The 11636-nt window shown below is 35.2% G+C and overlaps 1 pseudogene; it reads right to left on the bottom strand.

The window, feature by feature from the left end:
- Positions 1-5394: 5394 nt before the first annotated feature.
- Positions 5395-11190, bottom strand: LOC110670722 (protein PLANT CADMIUM RESISTANCE 8-like; annotated as a pseudogene).
- Positions 11191-11636: the final 446 nt, after the last annotated feature.

Raw genomic sequence — 11636 nt, 5'->3', positions numbered from 1 at the left:
CTACCTTAATTTCATTTTAACCCTTGCAAACCCCCTTGAACCTTAATTCCCTAATTTCTTTGGAACCCAAATCATTTACCGAGCCATTAAACCTAAACACTACCACCTATCTATGAGAATAGTATTTTAGCAATTAAGTGCATAAAAAAAAAAATAAAAAAAAATAAAAAAAAAAAAAAATAAAAAAAAAAAAGGCTCGGAGGATTGAAACATCTTGAAAAGTGCTAGAGTAATTGTGAAAAGTTGAAAAGGTCACCAAAATATCCCAAAGGTAATTTTGGGTGTAACATGAAATAGGGACACATACAAAATCAAAATAAAATAAAATAAATAAGCATAAAAAGTAGTCCCTTTGTATAATCATTGTGATAGTACTTGAGATTCATTGTGAATTTCTTTCCTCTTGATAAAAAAAAAAAAAAAAAAAAAATTATTATTATAAAAAAAAAAAAAAAAAAAAATGGATGCACTTTGAGTTTCATGGTTAATATTATTCTCATATTTTGTTTACCTTATTCCCTTTCTTTGTTAACCACAATCTTACCCTATTTGACCCCATTACAACCCTTAAAAAGACCTAATGATTCTTTGAAAAATGCTTGTTACATTAGTAGAGTTAGATCTTTTATGCTTGCATATGGGTTTGGCAATATAATCTTTCATACATTACTCACCATCTATTTGAGACACATTGGCTATCTATTTCATTTAGGTTTGTTTTGGCACAATTGACTCTTGTAGTTGGTTGGTATTTGTTGCTTGGGTTGATTGGTTAATTCTTAGCTATTCTGTAATAGTTGAGAGTGCTTGCTTCATTCTTTGTGCTTTTGCTGGTGGGAATTTGGAATGTTGGTGGCTAGAGGTAAGTTGGTAGTTTGGATTAGTGAATTTTTGAGTTTTCAAAGACTGATTCTATTCCCTTCCAAATGAGTTTCAATGAAATTTTGCTTGAGGACAAGCAAGAGTTTGAGTATGGGGGAATTTGATGCATGCATTTTAGATCATCATTTAGGTGTTATTTTTGCACATAATTTACCCTTACTCATAGCTATTATTTTAGATATTAATATATATTTAGTCAATTTTACAATTTTCACATTTCTTAGTTTAATTTTTGGAATTTATTTGTTTTGTAGGTTAAATCTGGAGAAATTTGATGTATTTTGATCAGAGTAGCCATTTGGAGGAGATTAAAATCGAATTGCAAGAATTTTGAAGTTGAGAAAAAAATGGCCGAGGCGACACAACTGCGGCTGACAACCGATTAGCTCATGTCGCGAGTTGTGTCGATCGTCGAATATTCACGCCGAGGCGACACAACCCGCGACACAACCGACTCGGCTTATGTCGTTTTCTTGGAAAATTGTTGGCGTGGCATTTCCGTTACTCGACTTTTACCTCACCTTTTCTGGATCCTTCCCCCTTTTACCCATTCTAGAACAGTCCCTTAGCCTATATAAAGACCCATTTTATCACTTTCTTTCCATATAGAGAGCAAGGGAGTCATTTTCGGTAAAAGTGAGAAAGAGAGAAAGAGGAGCATTTTCTGCATTTTCTGCATCTTCTTCCAGTGACAAGGATCAAGTTTACGCACTTTTCTGCGAGAGATCCTGCTTGATTCTTGGTTTTTCTACCCTCTAAGCTTACATTTACATTATTTCTTCATTTCTTCATTTGGGTTTATGTTTAAACAATGATTTGTGAGTAGTTTATTGAGATTCTAGAGATGGGTTTGTAAATATTGATTTGTTTTGTGGTTTTGAACTGATTTAGCCATTTAAATGAAGATTGTTATATTTTGATTTATTGCTTGTGTGCTTATTTCCTTGCTTGATGAATGGGCCCTCATTAAGTTAAGTTTTAATCCTTAATAGATGGACTGAAAAGTGAATATTGGGGATGGATAATCTTGCAATAAACTTTATTTTCTTGGTGTTAGAAATAAGCTAAGAAGATTAAGGGGAACTTTCCAAAAATCAATTAGAGCATTAAATGGGTTTTGTTAGATTTGAAATACAGTGAAAGCAGGGTTTGATTTAATGAAAACCAATTTTGAGATGCTTGAAAAGGTTTCAAAAATTTAAGAATTGATTTCCCTCAAAATTGCAATTCTCATGTGTTTGGCTAAATTAGGGAAAAATCACATGCAAACAATATTGAAAAAATCCAATCTCTAGAATCAATTTATTTTTCATTGAAATTAGATATAAATCCTCCAAACCTCATAAATAGCAATTTAAATTTAAATCCAATTTAAATCCAATTTCTATAATCACTTTATTTTTATTTTTATTGAATTTAGATTTAATTCCTCTCAATTTCATAAATAGAAATTTCAAATTAATTTTTGGGTAATCTAGTTTAATTAATTTTAGTTAATTGATTGATCTAGTTTTAATTCCTCAAATACCAATTTTAATTCCAAATTTCATTTTACATCTTTAATTTTTGTCTTAATTTTAATTTTTAGATTTTATTTTTAATATCTTTTAATTTTTGTCATTCTAATTTGCTTATACTTTTATTTCCAATTTAAGCACAATTCCCTGTGGGATCGATATCAATTTTAAAAACTATACTACTGTGACCCGTGCACTTGCGGATATACACACAGTATCAACTATCTAGAACTAATGCACCCTGTAGAGTGAAATGCAACATCAACAACATTTTCACATCATAACATCAAAAAGGTAATTTGGAGCACTCACACACCCTGTAGTATCAATCATAACATATGGGGTGATCCTATCTGACTCTCTTAAATCCAACTTTGGTGCCGAATTACTCAAGCTCGGACTTCCACTTAATAACCAAATCGAGGTCCCAAATTACTCAAGCCGTGACTACCCCTCGAAGGAACGGGTCCCTGAATTACTCAAGCCGTGACTACCGTCCTATCCATAGTCCACACCACATCACACGCACGCCAACGCACGCACCTTGCTCCAAATTACCACAACAACATCCATGGTACATCATGATTATGAATGCAACATAAATCGTGCCTAGAGTTTAACTACATAAATATATGCATATAAGTGATGCATGGGCATCTTGAACATATAATAATATCGAAATTATAATTAAAATTAATATTTTACTCACGGACTTGACGACAAATTCTTGTGTGGCCGGGCGGAGGAAGAAGGCATCAGCTCACCGACAATCATATTACATTTATTTAATACAATCGACTCAATACAAATAAAGAAAAGACCAATTACGTCCTAAGTCGTGCGAAAATCCGTGAGTCTCCCTATACCTAGGACCTACCCAACTGCAAAAGGGCTAAAAACGCACTTCTATACTCACAATCCATACATCAACAGTTCAATCATATCACACAGCCCCTCCCAGGCCCATCAAATCAATCATCCATCACAATACGCAAAATTTCAATTTAGTCCTTATTATTGATCATTTTTGCAAAAAGCGCCCAAACAAGCTCTAAAAATTATAAAACTTTGCCCATGGTCCTTAGCAATATTACTAAGCTATTGCAAAAAGAATCGTAATTTTCTAAGCTACCACGAATATTTTATGGATTTTTAATCCTATTTAAGCACTAGAAAATTACGTAAAAACTAGGTTCGGGTTTACCTTTGCCAATTCGACTTCGTTGGCGCTCGGGGCGTCGACAATGGGGCTAGCCAAAACCTCGGCCCAATTCGGAGACTTTTCCGGTCACGGGTCTGTCTGGCCCGAAATTTGCAGACCTGGTCAACTGTCGAATTTCCGCGAATCGAGGATACCTAAACGAAGCCCATAACACGGGGGTTGGCACATAAATTTTTCAGAATTTTCTAAGCTCATTTAATGCTCGAAATTACACCTGCGAAGTTAGTGGGACCCACCAAAAGCGGTGTCGGAAAAATTCGAAATTTATGTCGTTGCGAAGCTCTCGGCGAATGGAGCGTCTTTGGTGGCCTCGGTTTCTCGTGGGATTCACGGTTTTAGAAATCTAGCCCAAAAGTCGAAATGGGCTAAAATCTTCCCGAGCAAAAATCGGACAAACCGCTCGATGGATTTCGGCGTTCTTGGTGTCTATGGAAAGCTCTCGCCGAGTAGATGATTTTAGACACAAGACCCGGTCCAATCGGTGGCCGGATCGGCCGGATTTGGCCGGAGAAATTGGAGGCGGCAGCAAGGGGAGGGGAGGAGAGAGAAAAGAAAGAGAAAAGAGAGGGACGACGCGCGCGGGAGAAGAAAAAGGAAAGGGAGCCGGTTCGATTCGACCGGTCCGATCCGGTCCGGTTCGATTCGGCCGGTTCGATTCGAAATACAAAATTTTGAATTTTTACTCTGCCTCGGGACCGAAAACGAGGTCCAAAAATTCCGAAAAAATTCCGTAAAACTCAGAAAAATACGTAGACTCCAAATATATTTTTAGTTTTGCCACGTGGTCTTTAAATTAATTTTTAAAAATCATCAAAGTTTATATTTTCGGAAAATCGAACCCGATTTTTAAAATCCGAAAAATCTCAAAAAAATTCCTAAAATTTAAATAAAATTAAAATATCAAAAATACTCATAAATAATAAAATTTTGGGGTGTTACACTAAGAATCTATTTTAACATTGTAGTTTAAATTTATTATTTTTTTAAAATATCATATTAATTGGATGATGTTGAAAAATAGTTTTAAGTATTTTAGATTTTTTTAATGATTAAATTATAATCATTTTTAATAGCTTCCAAGGTGATAATTCCTTAAAAACAGTCCAAATAATACTATTAAGTAAATCATAAAAAATGCAATGTAAAATTTCAGATTTCTAACGTAAAATGGGTTAGTGCTCTCATTACAGATGAGGAAAGTTCTCTTCCATGAATAGAGATCAGGAAGATCAAGTACACTGGGGATGAATAGCAATGCTTTGGCTCCTATTAACAAACTCAATTTCAAATAAAAGAATTTAATTGAATCTTTTTATAATTATGTTGATTTCTATTTAAAATTTTTTTTTTCAAATTAAAAAAATTAAATTCTTTCATGAGTATTAACAAAAAAAAAATTAAATTAAATTCTTATAAAGTTTTCCATTCCAAACAGAGAGTTAATCACCATTTTATGAAAACCATATTAATTCTTCATTAATATTGTAATCTTTTTCCTTTCAGAATCTAATAAGAATATCATTTTCATATAATGTTGGAAAAGGATTTACATGTCTTTTCTGAACTGGTCCTTCCCATGGATTTTTTTTTATTTTTATTTTTATTTTTTTTAACTAGAAAGGCACGCATATTGAAAAATTGAAATGACAACAGGCTTTCTGCCTCTAGAATATGTTCTAAGGAGGCACTCCTCAAATTGGTCTCTTCTTTGACCTTCTTTAACACATGAGACAAAAGAAAAAAAGAGTAAGCTCAAAAAATTTGCAGGTCTGCTCTTCTTAATTTTTTGGCTTAAATATTCTGGTGAATAAACTTGGCAAACCCTATTAAAAAAAAAAAAAAAAAGAACACACGAATTTACTTAGACATGGCTTGATATTGAGGAGGAACATTTAGTTGTTCATCATCAGACCGTCTTCCCTGTTGTTGAGGAAGGATTCCATTCTAACCTACATTCAAAGTTCCAGGAAAAGGAAGACTTTGTGATCTCATGTATTAACATATAGTCTAATTTCCTTATGACAATATTTCTGAATATAATTGAACACATTTAGAGACTAGCAAGACTGATAAGTACTGAGCAGGATAGTACCTAGAGCAGGGTCAAGTCCTCTGCTTTTAAGCTCTCTGAACTCCTGGCAAAGGGAACAACATGGACGAAAAATATGAGATGCCACATCTGCATAGGGAGCTTCTTCCAAGTTGAAGTTCTTTCTCAGCCTGGTTGTGTACTACATACTCAAAATCCACTGAGAGTATGAAGCAAGCATCAGCAAGAAGTAACAGGAACTCCTACAGCCACAAGCTGCATTCACTGTTAACATCATTTTCATAGATTTGGAAGAAGAATAAAAGGGACAGGCCATGTAGGGAAACTTACTAGACTTTCCTTCATCCAATACTTCTGCTATCTGTCTGAAAGTTACATAAGGAAGAAATTGTTGAGAACTGATTCAAACTACAGTTTTTTCTGTTCCTATTTTCCTGCTGTGTTTGTTTTCTTTTTTGTTATTTGAGTCATGCACATGATGTTAAGTGATTCCTTATTTTTTTGAATTAGTTTGTTATTATTATCTTTTTTTGCCTATTTAATAGGCAGTCTTAGTATCAAATAAAGACAGAGCAGAGAGAAGTTTCTAGCAGAAAACTTTTGTGTTTATCTGTTATCTTTCAGTGTTTGAATTTTGTAAAAACTCTTCTAAGTTTCCAACAAAAGTGGTTTCAGAGCCAGGTTGGGTCTTGCACTGGGCGATTGAGAAAAGTGAGTTACGAGAGAAATACGAGAGATTGAGCGATGGCAGCAAACACTATCTCTTCCTCTCAGCCTCTTATACCTGTCTTCAATGGAGAGAAGTGCAGTGCAGGTATTAAGATGAAGACTTTGTTTAAATCTCAAGACCTTTGGGATTTGGTTGAGAATGGATACACTGATCCAGATGATGAAGCTCAGCTGAAAGAGAACAAGGAGAGGGATTCGAAGGCCCTGTTCTTTATTCAACAAGCAGTACATGAGAACATATTTCAAGGATTATGGCAGCAACTACAGCAAAGGAAGCCTGGAGAATTTTGCAAAAGGAGTTTCAAGGGGATGCAAAAGTTATTGCTATAAAATTGTAGTCTCTTCGTCGAGATTTTGATACATCAATCATGAAGAAAGAGGAGTTAGTGAAGGAATTCCTTTCTAGGGTCTCTGCAATTGTTAGCAAAATGAGATCCTTTGGTGAGACAATTGAGGATCAAACAATTGTTGCAAAGGTTCTAAGGAGTCTGACCCTGAAATTTGATTACGTCATCACTGCCATAGAGGAATCCAAGGATATGTTTGTATTTTCATTTGAAGAATTGATGGGATCCTTACAAGCACATGAAGCAAGATTGAACTGCACAATGGAACAAAGTGAAGATAAGGCTTTTCATGTGAAGGGAGAATCTTCAAAAAAACAAGAAGACTTCAATTAGTATGACGAACAACCTTGGACCCGTGGAAGAAGAGGATTCCATGATCGTGGCCGTGGCAAAGGAAGAGGCTGAGGTCAATTTGACGAGCAACAAAGGCAGTCCAATGAGCAAAGAAATAACAAGAATGACATTCAATGTTATCATTGCAAGAGATATGATCATATAAAAGCTGATTGTTGGTACAAAGATCAACAAGTGAATTATGCAGAGGAGGAGAAAGAAGAGGAGGAATTCAAGCTTTTTATGGCTAAACTTGAAAAAAACAGAAGTTTCAAGTAACATTTGGTTTCTGGATAGTGGTTGTTCTAACCATATGACAGGTCTGCGTTCATTGTTTAAAGAGCTAGATGAATCTTATAAGATCAAGGTGAGGCTTGGAGATGATAAACAAATGCAAGTGGAAGGAAGAGGCATTGTCGCAGTCAGTAGCTGTGGAGATACAAAGCTTCTACACAACATGTTTTTTGTTCCCAGTCTAACGCAGAATTTATTGAGCATAGGACAATTGGTGGCCAATGGCTTCTCAATATAGTTCGAAAACTCTTCATGCGTGATCAAAGATCAGAAAACAAACCATATTGTAGTTGAGGTATGCATGACTCAAAACAAACTATTTCCTCTTGAAATCTCTTGTATTGAAAAGCATGCTATAGCTGTTAAAGGAAAAAATGAATCTAAATTGTGGCATTTAAGATATGGGCACTTGAACATGAAAGGTTTAAAATTGCTACATCAAAAAGAAATGGTGTCTGGGTTACCTAACATTTAATCGGTAGATTTGTGTGAAGCATGTGTATATGGGAAACAAAGTAAAAAACCATTTCCTATTGGTAGATCATGGAGAGCTTCAAGTAGTCTAGAACTTATGCATGCTGATCTATGTGGCCCTATGAAAACTGAATCCTTTGGAGGAAGTCAGTATTTCTTGTTGTTTACAGATGACTATAGCAAAATGAGCTGGGTGTATTTTCTTCAACTCAAATTTGAAGCTTTTGGAGCATTCAAGAGGTTTAAAGCACTAGTAGAGAAGCAAAGTGGCAAGTGTATCAAGGTGTTACGAACTGATAGAGGTGGCAAATTTACCTCCAAAGATTTCAATGATTTCTGTGAAGAGCATGGGATACATAGGGAGCTGACTGCACCATATACACCTGAGCAAAACGGGTTGGCAGAACGAAAGAATCGTACGGTAGTTGAGATGGCAAGAAGCATGTTACAAGCAAAAGGATTATCGAATCAGTTTTGGGGAGAAGCGGTGGCTACAGCAGTTTATATATTAAATTTGTCCCCAACAAGAGCAGTACCAAATCAAACACCATATGAAGCTTGGACGAGAAGGAGACCTTGGGTAAGTCATCTAAGAATCTTTAGTTGCATTGAATATGCATTGGTTGACTCCCATAAACGCAGTAAGCTTGATGAGAAATCCTTCAAATGCATTTTTATGGGTTACTGTTCTAACACCAAAGCCTATAGACTATACAATCCTATCAATAGTACAGTAATCATTAGCAGGGATGTTATCTTTGATGAAGAAGCAAGATGGGAATGGCATGAAAGTGAAAATGGAGTGCAATTTGAAGTTCCAACAAGCATGGAGGCTCATTTAAATGAAAGACAATTGCAAACATCTCCAAGATCTCCCTCAACTTCAGCTTCCCCAAGCATGTTAGCCTTGACAAGTCCAGGAAGTAGCTCCTCCTCGCCATAAAGTTCATTCGATGATACTCCTCCACGAAAGACAAGGTCTCTAAGAGAAATCTATACAACAACACAAGCTATGTATGTGGCTGATCCAACTACCTTTGAAGAAGCAGTAGAGAAAGAAGAATGGATAAAACCAATGAATGAAGAACTTGCAGCAATTCAAAACAATAAGACTTGGGAGTTGGTGGATCTTCCCAAAGGCAAGAAGGCCATTGGTGTAAAATGGATTTTCAGAACAAAGTTTCATGCAGATGGGAGTATACAGAAGCATAAAGCACGATTGGTAGCAAAGGGATACTCACAGCAGCAAGGTGTGGATTATGAAGATACATTTTCTCTTATTGCTTGGTTTGAGACTGTAAGAACCTTACTTACCTTAGCTGCTCAATTAAATTGGCCTATATATCAGTTTGATGTTAAATCTACTTTTTTAAATGGAGAATTAGAAGAAGAAGTTTATGTTTCACAGCCAGAAGGCTTCATTGTTTCTGGAAAAGAAGAACAAGTTTACAAGTTGAGGAAAGCCTTATATGGCCTAAAGCAAGCACCTCGGGCTTGGTATGCAAAAATTGATTCATATTTCTTGCAGAATAGCTTTGAAAGAAGTAAAAATGAACCCACCCTCTATACAAAAATGCAAGATAAAAATTTCCTTTTCGTTTGTCTCTATTTTGATGACATAATATATATGGGTTCATCTCCCTCTCTCATTGATGAATTTCGACTATACATGAAGAAGGAATTTGAAATGTCAGATTTGGGTCTATTGCATTACTTTCTTGGAATTGAAGTGAAACAGGCAGAAGGAGGATTGTTCATCTCACAAAGAAAATATGTTGTAGATCTTCTTAAACGATTCAACATGGAAAATTGTAAAACGGCATCCACAACATGAATGTGAATGAAAAGTAACAAATTGATGATAGAAATGGATCAATGAATGAAAAAATCTTTAGGAGTTTGGTTGGTGGACTAATTTACTTGACACACACAAGACCAAACATTGCATTCTCAGTGGGAGTGATCTCAAGATTCATGCACTTTCCTTCAAAGCATCATTTTGGAGCAGCAAAAAGAATTCTGCGTTATGTAGTAGGAACAATTGACTTTGGTATATGGTATGGTTATGATTCAAATCACAAATTACTTGGGTTTACTTATAGTGATTGGGCAGGCTGCATGGACGATAGGAAAAACACTTCAGGGTACATTTTCAGTCTTGGATTAGAAGCAATTTCGTGGAGCTCAAAAAAACAAGCAACCACTGCACTATCATCCTCAGAAGCTAAATACGTGGCTACAACTTCATCAGCATCTGGTTGAGAAGACTTTTATCAGATCTTGGTCAGGAACAAAAAGAAGCAACTGAAAGTTTTTGTGACAACAAGGCTACAATTGCAATGTCAAAAGATCTAGTCCATCATGGAAGAACGGAGCATATCGACATTCGGGCTCACTTTATTCGTGATCTTGTAAAAGATGGAGTAATAGCCTTGAAGTATTGCAGTACAATTGAGCAAGCAGCTGATATTCTTACAAAGTCACTTTCCATAAGCAAGTATGAATACTTAAGAGCTCATATTGGAGTCTGCAAGTTTGAATCAAGGGGGTGTTGAGAACCGATTCAAACTTCAGTTTTTTTTTGTTCCTATTTTCCTGCTGTGTTCCATTGTTCCTATTTTCCTGCTGTGTTCCATGTTTTCTTTTTTGTTATTTGAGTCATGCGCATGATGTTAAGTGATTCCTTTTTTTTTTCTGAATTAGTTTGTTATTGTTATCTTTTTTTGCCTACTTAATAGGCAGTCTTAGTATCAAATAAAGACACAACAGAGAGAAGTTTCTAGCAGAAAACTTTTGTGCTTATCTGTTTTCTTTCAGTGTTTGAATTTTGTAAAAACTCTTCTAAGTTCCCAACAGAAATGCCGTAACAATGGCTGTCAAAATAGATAAGAAAGACGATGATCTTGTTGAATGTTGATGTTCAGATAGAGAAAAAAAATCAATTTTTTTTTTATTTCCGAGCTGGAGATTTACCATTTCTTTGATCTTGAGGACAATCGAACAATCCTGTCGTCTAGGGATGTCCAATCATTAGATTAACAACTAACAAGCTAGTGGAAGAATCTTGAGTCTCAGGTTGATTGGTTCCAGGCAGACTCGCTGTTGTGGTGTTTGCAGGCTGATCTGATTGTAATGCTTCGTTGAGCTCCTCAGTGATTTCATGCCTACCCATCTGATCAACTAAAGAAATAAATAAACTCCTGAGCTATCTTCAATATCCTTGGGGCATTGGTTGTATCAACTATAACTGGTCTTATGTAATCCTCAGGACTTGTTTCAAAATGGTACAACTGCAGTTTTCTTTGTCAAAGAACTTGAAGCAGACAAATCAAGCTATAGGCAGCGCAGACGGGTTACTGTGGGATGGGAAAATCAAGAAGCCGCCAAGGAAATAAAGGTGTTATAAGTGATGCATATCAAAGATCAGCCGCCCAACAGGATTCCTATTTTTAGTCTTTAACAGTCATATACTGATTGAATTACTAATTAAATTCTATATTTTTCATGTTTTCCTAATTACAACCTACCTTCAGCAATCCTTAGTAAAATAACAGAAATGCCACATCAGTCTTATAGTTCGAGATTTATTTGGCAAATTTTAATTTAGGGTGAAATTGTAAATTTTTTAAAAAATTAAGATTTTTATTTTTTGCAATTTTCATATAATTTATAAGATATTTGTTATTCATAAAAATATGTTTTGATTCTGTTCAATTCTATCAGTCAATTTAAAAAAAGTCTTAAAGTTAATTTGTTTAACATTTAAATATTTTTCATTTTAATTCTGT

The sequence above is a fragment of the Hevea brasiliensis genome, chromosome 6 (assembly GCF_030052815.1).
Source record: "Hevea brasiliensis isolate MT/VB/25A 57/8 chromosome 6, ASM3005281v1, whole genome shotgun sequence".
Lineage (NCBI taxonomy): Eukaryota > Viridiplantae > Streptophyta > Magnoliopsida > Malpighiales > Euphorbiaceae > Hevea > Hevea brasiliensis.
Note: the sequence above shows the minus strand (reverse complement) of the source record. Positions and strands in the feature narration are given on the sequence as shown.